Source organism: Sinocyclocheilus anshuiensis, unplaced genomic scaffold (assembly GCF_001515605.1).
Source record: "Sinocyclocheilus anshuiensis isolate Anshui unplaced genomic scaffold, SAMN03320099.WGS_v1.1 scaffold1083, whole genome shotgun sequence".
Classification (NCBI taxonomy): domain Eukaryota; kingdom Metazoa; phylum Chordata; class Actinopteri; order Cypriniformes; family Cyprinidae; genus Sinocyclocheilus; species Sinocyclocheilus anshuiensis.
Genome location: NW_015544206.1, coordinates 215,088 through 229,003, shown reverse-complemented (window position 1 = coordinate 229,003; position 13,916 = coordinate 215,088). Strand labels below are relative to the sequence as shown.

Below are 13,916 nucleotides of genomic sequence, written 5' to 3'. Positions count from 1 at the left end.
CTTTCATAGCTCAGGAGTCTTATGGAATATTTTGTTATGTATTAGTCATTTGATATGTCAATATGCCTCAGATGTTTCTAGGCAAATCTGAGCACAGTTTGAGACATTCTCCTCTAGAGGAGAGAGATTTTGCATTCTGTGTTGTTGTTTGTGATGGTTCTAGTGTCCAAATTCAGTTGTGATTTCTGCTACAGTGTTTTATAGAAGCACTTTATACTTACATTAGTCATGCAACTTAATCACAGAGGGGGAAAAAAATCAAGTAAAATCTAAACAGGAGATTTCAGCAAATGTCTCCATTTGCGCTCTATTTTAATCTCATTGTTACCTAGGAGAAAATCAGAGATATGTGTTTTTGTTGTGCATCATATTTCATAAATCAGGCTTTTACGGCTCCTACGATATAGGAGAATGTGGAGCTCATACTCGAGGAGGAAAAACCACCTAATTTCATTCAGAGGCCCAAACTGAGCAACAATATACAATTTGGTGCAGTTACTGATATTTATATGACTACTTTATAACAGTGTAGCAGACTAATTGTATTAAAAATGCATATGAATAGTTGTCACTCTATATCTCCCATTAATATGTCTTATTAATTGATATTTAATTGCTTAAATGATCAAACTCAATTTTTTATATTGTGTGGGCAAAAAAAGAGTCTGATTTATCATATTTGATGCTCATATTTTAACATGATGTTTTTTCTTCTAAAAAATAATGTATGGACAATCAAGTAAACCTATTACATACTACTAAAAGGCCTTTTACTTGCTAAGAAAGTATGAATCAATCAGATGACAGAAGGCATGCAGAAGATGTGTAGAACAGGTTATTGACCATGTTGATAATTTAGACACATTAGTAATTTGCATAGTTGCATGTCTCATATAATACCGTAGGCTTTATGAGGTTAAAGAAACATCTCACCCAAAAATTGTAATTCATTGTTTGTACATGCAATTTAAAAAATGCACAAATGTTAAAAATCCGATACAAAATACATTTTTGAAGAATCTTCACGGAGTTCATTGCTACACAATGACAGTTCATAATGCTCAAATTGGGCATCAAAAAAGGGTAAATATAACTCTCTCATGCTAATGCTCTTCATTTACTTTCATGCACTATATTCCAAGCCTTATGAAGTCAAATGAGCTTGTGCAAAGAAAACACTCTAAACCTTATATCTAGCCTGTGTTTGTGCCCAGATCCAATGATGGAGCCATATGATCACAGCATTGTGTAGTTTCAGAAGACTTGGAATATACTGCACGAGTCATATGGACTACTTCTAGGATACTTTTAAAGGTCCATAGAGCCTAACAGATGTAGAGCATTTAAAGAGATGTGTAACAATTGAAATTCTTTTACTTTCCTTTGGGAAAGGATGACAGAGGAATTCCAATAACAGAATGTAGCAAGAAAAAAATGCATGTGCAATCAGACCTCATTTGTACCTAGTTTATTTTTACTTTATTCCAATTTGAATCGGATCCAAGAGGTGATTGCGTATATGTGCACACTGCATTTACACACCCACCCACGGCATTCACTAGTACTCCCATCAGGTAACATGGAAATGTGTAAAACTGAAGAGTGAAATGAGCATGTAGGTCATGCAACAATTTCCTTTTTGATGGCTGTGAAGGCAGTATGCAAATGCACACCCAGAGGTGTGCACACCCCATATTAGGGAAGTCAGTGGCTACCAGCAACTGTTTGGTTACCAACATTTTTTGAAATATCTTCTTTTGTATTCAACAGGCAAAAGTTGATATTACTTGGAAGGTTAAGTTGAACTTAAAAAAAAAAATCTAACTTTCATTTTGTTAGACAAAGTCTGTTTCAAAGGTGATTGAACTACTGAGTGTAGAAAAAGCTGTCAATATATCAAGTCAATTTTTAGGCCATTACAACCTAAAATATTAAATGGCAAGAACTTTATTGTCAAGTTTGGTGGTGAGGATCCAACTAATATGTTTCTGAGCATGCTCAGTTTAATGCGCTTGAATAATTAGTATTTTTGGTCGATGCACAGGCACTTACGATAACGTATATTTATTATTCAAAATTAACAGCAGTTTCATCTCTTCATCGAGTTTTTGATTGTATTTTATATTTGATTATATTGTTATGTTTCAAGTTACCATTAAAGGGATTTTTGTTCTTCTATTTTAATGAGTATCTACAACTTATTTTGGTGTATATATATATATATGACCTTTTCTGTTTACTCAACAAGCTGATACACAAGAAAAACTAAGAAAGTTCTACATCACTATTACATAATCTTAGTGCTTAACTTTAAATTCCCAAGGAACAGTATTGTTATTATTGAGTTCATAGAACTTCTTGTATTATTTGATTGAAGCACAGGCTAAATTTAAGTTGATACCTTAAGTTTTTGAGTTTTCTCAACATCTGATGTTTTACAGTAACAGTATTCAACATAGTGTGCTCTTGTATTCTGCACATTTTGGTAGGTTTTGTTGTAGGCCAACTAGGTGAAGTGTTTTAGCTCTAGAGAAATAATTCAGCTAAAATTTGGTCATAAAATCCTTATTTCGTCTGTGGAACACAAAAGCACTTTGTCCTAGCTTGGCTTTTTCATGCAATTAAAGTTAATGTGCATACTTTAGACCTGCTGAACTCAAAAATGACAGTAAAAGCACCATGGAAGCCCCAGCAAGCTGTTATATGACTTCAAATGACTTGAAATGCAGTGTATTGCCAATTTTAATGGTGGTTTTATGCTGTTTTTTAGCCTTTTTCTGCAAATATGAGAATTACCTTTCTGTTTAATTAGCCACTGGGTCAAGGGTTCAGGCAAAATTCTTCCTTTCTTTGATGAAGTCTCATCGTGGTGTGATATAAATAGCATTAACATCCTGCCACACAGTTTGTTTTTAATCTGCACCTTTAATCCAAGATTAATTCTGCTCTATGCTTCTCTGCTCACTTTAATTTCCTTAATTAGTGTTGAGAGAGAGAGGAGACCGCAAGGGCAGTTATGAAGCGATTGTGCCAATGGATTTCTCTAATAACGGAGGAATTCCTCTGACCCCCTGAGCTCAACCGTCCCTTCAGCTCTACACCTCTGCTGTCACACTGTGAGAGTGTGTGTGTGTGTGCGCATATGCGCATATGCCGCAGCTCGAGAGGGCATGCCGCTTTCAGCCGATAGGGCACTAAGTGTCTATCTTTAACTGATGGAGGAAAAAATTGAAGAAGAAAAACAGAAATAGTTGCATTATGTCAGTAGGACAGGAGAAGCGAGAGACACAGTGAGTAAATAACAGAAACACTGCTGTTTGGTTGAACATCAGGTGCACCTAAATAAAAAAAGGTTTTGTTTTCCAGAAAAAATATCTAAACAGTCTTGAATAAAGATGCATTGAGAAACAAAATGATTATAGATGTTAATATATCAGAATTAAGCGAGTTTATGCTTAAAGCGAGGAAAAAAAATTAATTAAATAATAACAACTTAATTCAAAGGGGAAAAATATATATTTTTTTACCTTTTTTTTCTTGTTTTAAATATAAATTCACTTAATTGTACATTTTTTTTTTAGAAAACAAGACTTAAAGTGGAAGTGAAGCAGTCAGTCAAGTTTACACAATTTAGTAAAGTGATTTTCACTTTAATGAAAAAATCAATAACAAACATGATTAATGTAACCATATTAAAGAAAAAAAAAGATGTTTTGTTATAGCTTTTGGAGCAAGGGCGCCGTCATCTTGCAAAAGCATGTGACATCACGGGGTTGGTTCGCTCCTTTGACCAGTGAAGAAATATAAGCATCTCTTTACTTTTTGAATGCATGCTTGCTTTGAAATGGAGGAAGATGAACTTGAAAGGACTGTTGAGCCATAATAAGTACAACTGCTTATGCATTTGAGCTGACAAGGTAAGGGAACCGAGCAGTACTACCATTATGGGTGGAAGAAGTCTTGAACCTGCTGGTTTGGGATGAAGAGCGGGTCAGAAACAATACGTGTTTGTGTGGATACTTGTCAAGACAGTCATTCTCACATAATTTTGTGTACATTTGCTGATGAAGACGCGAAAGAGAACTCAATTTTGGTACTTGCGAGCTGTCCGAGCTCTGGCTTTTTGCGTGCGTGTGCTAGGGCTGCACGATTAATCGAAATTAAATCGCAAAGGCGATAAATCGCGATTAGGCAGAAGCTGCGATTGTCATGCGTATCTTTCAGTGAAGCACGGTTCTGTGATCAGTAGTAAATCTCCATCCGAAGGCCAGAGGGCGCTCTCGCGCTGAAACTCCAAATACGCCTTGCAGAAGAAACCCAGGAAATGCCTATAGCGGTTGCTGAATAAACAGAAGATTTAACTGCTTTCATTAATTCAACGTGACTAATAAACACACGACTACGACAATATATGGTTTATCTGAGTTCGTCTTACTATAATTTTTATTATAATAATGTATATAATAATGCAATGCTAATCGACATAGCCTTTATCACTGCTTAGAATACTATGAAATGTGTTGCGTGCCTTCTGTGTAAGAAGCCACATCATTTCACAGAAGGATTTATTTCAAATACTCGACTGACGTTATGAAGTGATTTTGGAGTAAAAACATGTTATTAAATGTGGTATTTTCACGTGCTTTCAGATGGAGCAGCATTTACTACACAGAGCCGTAGTTCACTGACAAGCTACGCAAACAGCTTTCATAATCGCAGAACGATTTATTTGATTTCATAATCGCGCGATTAAATCGTCTGCGATTATGAACGTGATTTTGCGTAGCTTGTCAGTGAACTACGGCTCTGTGTAGTAAATGCTGCTCCATCTGAAAGCACGTGCTGGAGATTTACTACTAATCACAGAACCGGCTTTACTGACAAGATACGCATGACAATCACATTTGATTAATCGTGCAGCCATAGCGTGTGTGCGCACAGTAACAATCTATCACAGTACCGCATTGAAATCTCTTTCACGCGGTCTTGTGTTTGAATGGCACTTTAATGATTAAACTGACAAGGCTTAAAACAAGTGAGAATGATAAACTTTCTTGAGGAAGCAGCACTAGCCTGATCGTTCAGATAGGTGGTGATTAGTCAGCCTAAACACTGGAGCATCCTGTTAACAGCAGGTATGCATATTGTATTCACATAAAATATGTTACATACCACTACTGCTAAACGAGCCAGTGTAATGCAAATATGTCTGAAAGGTCGGACATAACAATGAAATGCGACATGAACAATAGTGGTGTTTGATTACATCACATTGCACCTTGCATTATGAAAACAATGTTTTTTTTATTTTTTTATTTTGGGATTATCTATGACATTAAGTCATCATTTATGTACCCTGCTGTTGTTCTAATGCCATATTCCCTTCTTTCTTTTTTTATAGAATGTTCCCACATTGGTCCATATTTAATGGCAGTGGATTGCGATCAGGCAGTGTTGCCAAGTCTGTGGTTTTATCGCAAAATTGGGCTACTTTTGTTGCCGCGGGTTGTTTTTTAGTCTGCGAGATCTCCCCCACCCTCAAAATGCAATTTAACTGGTGGGGAAAAACCACGGGAAAAAACACCATTGGGCTAGTTTTGGGTTAGTTCTGAATAGAAATTGGACTAGTTTTGTTTCGCATACCTGGCAACCCTGGCATTAAGCTTTGATGCAAAAGTAAAAAAAAGATGCAGAAGTATCACAGAAGGGTCCCATGCTAAATGTGTCGTATATTTCAAGTGTTATGGGTGTAGGCCTATATGATAGAGTTTGGAGAAAAACAAACCGAAGTTTACTGTATTATTTAAATGTCTTGCTACTTTTGATATGAAAAGTCTCATACTGTATTTCAAATTCTGTCCATTTTATTACAATATCCAAACAATAAATGCCGTTTTGGTGCTGTTTAATGTGGAGTGACAGATTGCAGCACCTCAGTTCAAGAGAATAAAATTTATGGGTTTCATTTATGTAATCTTCAGTATTTAATTTATGTTTAAATAAATCCGTCAAGTTTTTATGACAGCCAAAAAATCCTCACCTTGGCTGTTGGTCTCTGTGCAAGACTGTGCGCTCATGAGACTCTATTAGCACTGCAATCCACTCCAACTCGCCAAGGAAAAACACAAGTTGTGAGAAATCAATATTCATTTTTTTTCTCAAGGAAAAAAAAAAATCTCTCAACTAATGCTATAAAATATAGCTATATAGCTACATGAGAGCCAGTTGGTACTACATTATTATAATATTGATGTTGAACTGATTTGTATGCAAACACTTAAATTACACTCAATGAATGTTTCATAATAATAAAGTTATAATACTGACTTCACAATTACATAATTAGGCCTATATTCTACTGTATTAAAGCGGAGGAGATGATCAGTTCATGTGTTTTGCACTGCCACTTCTTGCACTCCACATTAAACAGCATCAAAACGGTATTTATTATTTGAATATTGTGATAAAATTGACAGAATTTGAGATCTGAGACTTTGTTTCATATCAAAAATAACAGCACAAAGCTTATTGTGATGGGAGGCGCGCTATTAGAAATGAGATCAACACCAGGGTGAGTAAATGATGACTTGATCTTCACTTTTGGGTGAACTATCCCTTTAAGTTATTTTGTTTTTCTAGTACACTAAAAAAAAAATGCTGGGTTTTTTTTTAACCAGCTTGTTGGGTCATTTTATTGGGTTGTTTTTAATATTTTTACCCAGGTGCTGGGTTATTATTATTTTTTAACCCAAATGCTGGATTCAGCTTGTTGGGTAATTTTATTGGGTTATTTTTAATATTTGTTTATAATACCCAGGTGCTGGGTAGTTTTTCTGTAACTAGACTCTAAAAAATGCTGGGTTAAATATAACCCAGCGCTGGGTTAAAAAGGGACAAACCCAGCTATTGGGTTGTTTTGACCCAGCGGTTGGGTTGTTTCAAAACAACCCAATAGCTGGGTTTGTCCCTTTTTAACCCAGCGCTGGGTTATATTTAAATCAGCATTTTTTAGAGTGTAAGTTGCTGGGTCATTTTTAATGTTGGGTTATTTTTTTTTCTACCTAACCGCTGGGTTGAGCCTGTCTCCTACGAAAAACCCAGCTGCTGAGTTACAGTAGTACAGGCTTTTTGTGTCCTCTACAGGAAAGAGCGGTTCTCAGCGCTGTCGATTTGGTGCACTTCTTCAGCGAAATAAAGGTTTGTATACATTTATTTCATTTATAAAGTCTTTACTGTGGTAAATTATATTATTTTATGCAACACAACATAAGTTGTCAGTCGAGGTGTCAGTCAGCTGCGTCAGCAGCGGTCCTTTCACGCTGGAAACGCCTTTTGCCTTGCATAACATAAATGGAAATTATTCATTATAATACGGAGTTTAATTTAATTTGATGTTAAAATATGTTCTCTAATATCAGTACTATTTGTTTTTGGGCAGGTTTTGGAGTCAGTCACGCCATCTCTCAGCTACGAGTGAAACGCGAGGTCGCGGTCTGAAGTTCACAGTTCCCCCGGCAAACAGCAGCTCTTCACTGGCTCAGATTTCAGCGTCACACCGGCACGAGAATTAGCACTATTTCGGTAAAAAGTGATTACAGAGAACGGTTGAATACACTTAAATTAAAATGCTACTTTTAAATGTTTAACATTTTTTATTTCTTGTAATGTATGTAATATTGTAAACTATGCTGTATTCACCTAAATAAATTCAATTTGTCTTGTATTTTGTCCATGTGATCATGCTTAATAATAAATGTTCATCTTTTGATTATTACTGTTGCCTCTAGTAATTCTGTGTGTGATTTTTTTATTTTTTTAATTCCAGTCTATTTTAAGCCAGCAATATAATAAGTTTAAAACAATAGTTGGCGCGACCGTCGACCCCAGGGAGTTAAATAAAACAACCCAGCATAGTGGGTAAAAACATTTAACCCAACCAGCTGGGTCAAAATAATCCAGCACGTGGTCTGTCTAATATTTGCCAAATAAACCAAGTTGGGTTGTTTTTAACCCAGCATTTTTTAAGAGTGTAGGCTACATTCTTTTGTTTTCATTTTTATTTGAGACCGTTGTTGGCAAGTGAACTAGATATCCTCAAAGCAGAACTGCTCTTTTTCTGGGTTATGTCTGTGAAATAATCACTAATTACTACTTTTAGACAGATAAAAATTCTAATTGAAAAGTCTGCACACAGTTCTGCAAATTTCAGTGTTTTCTTTATAAGCACTCACAGACTGGCACTGCTATGCAATTACAGTGTTTAAATGATTGCGTTGTGAACTATTTCAGATAAAACATCCTTAATCCGCACGTATAAACAAAATGAACTGTGGTTTGTAGTTTTTACGGTCAGGCAGTCTCTTCCTAAATTTGTGGTTCCTGACAAAAAAAAAAAGTTTAAATTGTTACAAAACTAGTTCAAATAAATGTGTTTCTTTTGAACTTTCTATTCATCAAAGAATCCTGAAAAAAGCAGCACAGTTGTTTTCAAAACTGATAATGATAAGAAGTGTTTCTTGAGCCTTTCACATTTTTACTGTTTTTACTGTATTTTTGATCAAATAAATAAAGCCTTAACATAAACAAAAACCTGACCAATTCCAAACTTTTGATTTATTTTATTTTTTTCGCAATGACATATACTGAATCATTTTTATGATTCATATTAGATTTTATAATATTAAGGACATCAATGGAGTCAGGTTGGATTTCATGTTGACTTTATCATTGCTTTCGATCCAAGTAAATACAAGGATTGTGCGTCTTATGCAAAGAGTGTGAGACTCAGGAGGAAGGACAGAAGCACAGCATAGAATTATCTGTGTAATGTTTTATTCTTCTCACACACGATACGCAATACTCTGAGGTGATATGAATGGCTTCTTCAGGATACGACAACGTGAAGTCACTTAATATTCCTCAGAATGCTACACATTTTATATGGCAGTTATCAGTCACCAAACACAACTGCAGATTTGACAGTAATTACTTTTTAAATATGATACAGAAACACTTTTTTTTTTTTTTTACATTGATCTATCTGATTTGATTATTCACAGCTCATGAAACAAATCCCTCTTCACCCTGCAGTGGAATCCATTTGGCATGTAATGCACATACACATAATATTAGCATCTTCACTCTGTTCCGTCAGTCTGCAGGCTCCTGACACAGAACATGCATTGCTTTCTCCCTCGGAAAATGCTGCAGGCTCTGGAAAATGTGCCAACTGCTGTCTATTAATACACCTCGCCTTTTTATCTCATCCATTTAGCCTGTTGTTTTAAGATTGCTAATAAATGTCCTTGGCTTACTCCTGCAGAGCCGCGTGCATTTTAATTTGGAGTGCAAATTTAAAGTAATTATTGTTAGGCCTGTTTTGTTGCAGGAAGTGATGGAATTGATACTGTTGTTGTCTAAATGATCAGCCTGAGCCAGTCACAATCAAAATAGACCTGCTCACACAGATTCCTTTTGATCAATATTTGCCAGTATTTTTAAATTGAAAGTTTACATATATAGAGTGAGAGAGAGACAAAAAACCAGAGGAATTTTTAAGATAAAGAAAATTATCTTAATTATTAAATTACTTATTACATTTTATTTGTGGGTTGTAAAGTACTTATACACATTATTGCTTATTAATGCTAAATAAAAATATATAGTAGACATAGTAATATATAATAGTATAGTAATATATAAATCATTAATAATTTTCTGCATGCAAAATAATTATACAATATATTGTATATACAACATATATATATTTATATTGCATGAAGAAAATTATATTTTTTTTGTATCTGTGCCTTTAATAAATAAATAAATAAATAAATATATATATATATATATATATATATATATATTAGACATAATAAATTATTTATTTAAAGTGATTGGAATTAAAAAAAAATAAAAAATACAACTTCACAATGCATGATGGTAAAAATACTGTTGTGTATAAATATGTTTAATTTTCATAAAACAAATTTTACAATGCAAATTGTTCTACACCAAGAGCTTGTAACACTCCAAAGAGAAAGGAAAAATTGAAATCGCATCATATGACCCCTTTAATTTTCTTTATGCAAAATATAATTCCTCAGCTTTGTGAGATTTACTCAGCGAAAAACTGTGATTTGTTCTAGAAAAGTCATGTTGTGACAACCTACTGCATATATACCTTGCTTGAAATCGGACCTGCAATTTTCTATGAAGAAATGTGCATTCAGTCTAAAGAAACCTCAAAATTGCAACTCCAAGTGCATTTTACTTCATGGTTCTGGAGGCAAAGTATCCTTATCAGCGGTAGAAGCAAACAAGCAGCAAGTATCCACTTAGGAACCTTCAGCAGGGATGAAAAAAATGAGCAATTTCATGCTAAGATTAGAAGTGTGAAGCTGAGGTGGAAGTGCCACTGATAGGCTAGAAAAACAATCTCGATTATTAGGGTCACCAGAAGATTGGAGAAGTTAGTCACAGTACTGAAGTACAGGTTAAAGCAGAGCTTGACATACAGTGTTTATGCCTTTCAAATTCAAGATGCATGCTCCACCAGGTTGTCCTAATGAATCAAAACATAAAACGACAACAGCTGGTTTTGAATTGGGAACTGTCAACTGTACAGGAGATCGACTGAATAATTAGCACATGAACAGCATGCAAAAATGATGTTTATGCAAATGCAAAATTTATTCTGCTTATGGTATTACAAATCAGTTTCATAACAACTACAGTACTGATCCTAAAATACTTAAGCCTCCCTAAAAAACCAGACGTGTTTTAGACCAAATTTTTTTTTTGTAAGAGTGGATGGAGAGATGAGTCATATAATTTATTGGTCCCTGAGGGATAATATAAGCTCTAAATGCCTTCAGCAGGATGCATATGTGCATATACCGTATATTTCTATAATTTGGAAGCTTTCGAGACTGGTGGGAAGATGATTGACATCTTTATGAAACTATCAGGCACTGTAAAATGTGACATTCTCTGAATGTCACACATCAGCACTTGGAGACACGCCAGTAGCGTCACTTTCATCATTATGGTGACAGCTGGTTTCACTGCATTGGACATCAAGAATAGGACAGGAATAGGGCGATTCACTGTTTTGGTTAGTGTAAATGTCTTTTGAAATGCAATGGTTTTATGCTTTCAGCAGACATTTACCTTGTGTAGTTTCGTGTATGTGTGTTTTCATGCATATTCCCATATTGGCATCTGTGTAATTTGGCTATATTGTAATATACAGATGAAATTGTCCCGAATTACCATAGTTTTGATTGAATGGGAATTTTTCCCGCCTTCCTTTTAATAAGCCTGTTTATTGCTCTGTACTAACTATGCATGATTATGTGGTTAGTTGCATATTATTATGGCTGCAAATCAATTTGTATGCCTGCTAATTAATTTAATTAAATCAATTATGCCAATTAATCCGTCAAATTAATCAGAATCGATTGCAAATATCTGTTGAGAATCATCAAATTAAAATTTGCTTCGCAAAGCATTTAATAGACAAAAAGTGGCTTTAGAAGTTCATATATTGTTAAATACATGTCGGCTGATATTCAATTATATGGAAATAAAGTATATAACTGACCTATAGTTAAACTAACTTTACAATAGAGTCTTCACAGCTATTTATGTAGGATCTATTAATTTGCATTGACATATTTTGCTTATTTATTGGTCTTCATACACATTTGGCTGTTGCATTGTATTTCACATTTACATTTGGTTTTTAAGTGTTTTTAAGCAGACTCACAAAAACAAGAATGGATACTTCAGGCTTGAATTTCCATGATGGTTAGAAAATACCTTATTACGGAGTTAACAAATATTAGAGGGCATGGTAAATTGCATCACATTTTAAAATGAACATTAAATTAAATTGATAAGCCTAATTTGCATTTTCCCCCTGCTTTCTGTGACCCTTTCAATATGGCCCATCAGTTGAGGCCTGATGCAATGCATGCAGAAAAGTGTTTCAGCCTGAAAAATACAGTGAGGATTTGATAGATGCTTGCAACCTCACATCTCATCCATTGTGACCTACTATTGCTGTGCTTTTCTCTTGGGGTGGGACAGAAAGTCAAATTGCGTACAATTAAGGCATGTATCTTCCACATCAAAAATGTCATGCATTATCTGGTTAGGTTTTTAAAAGCTTTTATGAGGGTACTTTTAATTAGTTTGCATCACCCAAAATGATAAGAGAGACCAGAGTTGATTTGACACAAACACGAGAAAGAAAGATAAATAATAAGACACATAAATGACTACCCCGCTCATTAAATGTCAAAACTGAATACGTGATGACCCATTATAACACAGAGCTCCAAAGATGTGATCAAATGAATGATGTAGCAGCCCCAAGCAGGAGTTAAAAGACTAGGCAATAATTGAAGGTGATGGAAAACATGAATATGTACATTGATTTCCAACAGCTGGTACTGGTAAAGGGCATATAGTCATGCAGCATAATGCGTCTAGAAAAAGAACAAAAAAACAACGCTTTGTAAAATAAAGCTCCATAATTTAAGTCCATAATTACTGAACGCTGTTTCAGTTCCTTCTCGTTCCATGATAAACACAAGGCTTATAATAATGACACAATAATGTCATTGTGAGTGTTGTTTCGTGTCAAGAAGGCTTCGTTTCTGTAAGGCAACTACAGATGACACTACTCTGCTAGGATTGTTAGCTATGAATTAGGTTTAATCGAGGGAGACCATCAAAAGAAAATTATAGAGCTGGTTGAAAAGCACTTACGGGTTGTAAAATAAAATAAAATACTACGATGGGTCAAAGGATGAACTTGTTTACAAATGTTACACATTACTTATCAGTGTAAACCAAGGTAGCAGAATTTAAACCTGTGTCCTGTTGAACACATGCACTCCCCAGTGTGCCACGTCTCTGACAACTCCGACTCAAAGGAATAGTTAACTTAAAACCACGCAAGCAACAAAAGTGGATTATTGTTATTTATTTATTTACTTATTTAGAGGCTCAGGTGATGTCTAGCAGGACTTTTGCATTTGAAGGAGGAGGTCATGTGATTTTATTTATTTTATAGACATGATTTACCTTGATTGATTGGCTTCTTGCAGGTTAGGAGACTTTCTCATGAGCAGATAGACAGGTAGATGGTGGGTAGAAAAGTATATCACAGGGAGCCGCTCCATTAACTGCCACACTATGACACATTTAATTTTCACTGAGCAGCCTCAATCCTTTAAAGTGCCTACTTCTTTTATACTTTTTATAATAGTGACTAACGTCCTGTGCAGTGTTGATCATAAGGGCTGTGGACTGTTCAAAATCTTATATGTGGGGTCCAAAAGCCCCCTCTCAATTCGAGCACTGCCCAAAATGGACAATTTTGTCATTATTTATTCTTTCTAAACCTTTATAATGTTATTTGTTCTGTAGAACATGAAAGGAGAATTTTAAGTTTTTATTTTTTCCATTGACCATTCATTCATTCAAACCATAAAGGTTCATACAACTTGTGCTACTCTCAAGCTAAAGATTTAGAATATAGTCAAATTACATTTATCCTAATTTCATGAGGGGAAGGGGCTGTCCTTTTTTACAGCATGATTGACGCGGTCACTGAACTATTGTTGTATGAAAAAGTCTTTGTGTGAAGATTCTTCACATTTCTCCTTTAGAGAACTACGGAAAACAATTAACAGCATGTTTGGAATTACTTGGTGAGTGACTAATGAGAGAATTTTTGCTTTTAAGTGAACCATTCCTCTACTCATGCAATTAAATGTGAGCATTTGAAAGATGTGATTCAAAGGAGCGACAGGAAGAAGGAGAGAAGGTTTACGGGCAGTCATACTCATAAAATGTTTACCTCTGACTCCCTGGTGCAGAGAATGCGTTTTTTTAACGGTAGG

The 13,916-nt window shown here is 35.0% G+C and overlaps 1 long non-coding RNA gene across 1 annotated transcript in view; it reads left to right on the top strand.

Moving 5' to 3' along the window:
* LOC107696912 (uncharacterized) overlaps nt 1-7,620 on the top strand; it is a 52,709-nt gene extending 45,089 nt beyond the window's left edge. Inside the window, exons 3-4 of the long non-coding RNA XR_001635135.1 lie at nt 7,144-7,197; nt 7,439-7,620. This is a non-coding gene — a long non-coding RNA (uncharacterized LOC107696912). The remainder of the gene's footprint in view (nt 1-7,143; nt 7,198-7,438) is intronic.
* The last annotated feature ends 6,296 nt before the right edge of the window (nt 7,621-13,916 follow it).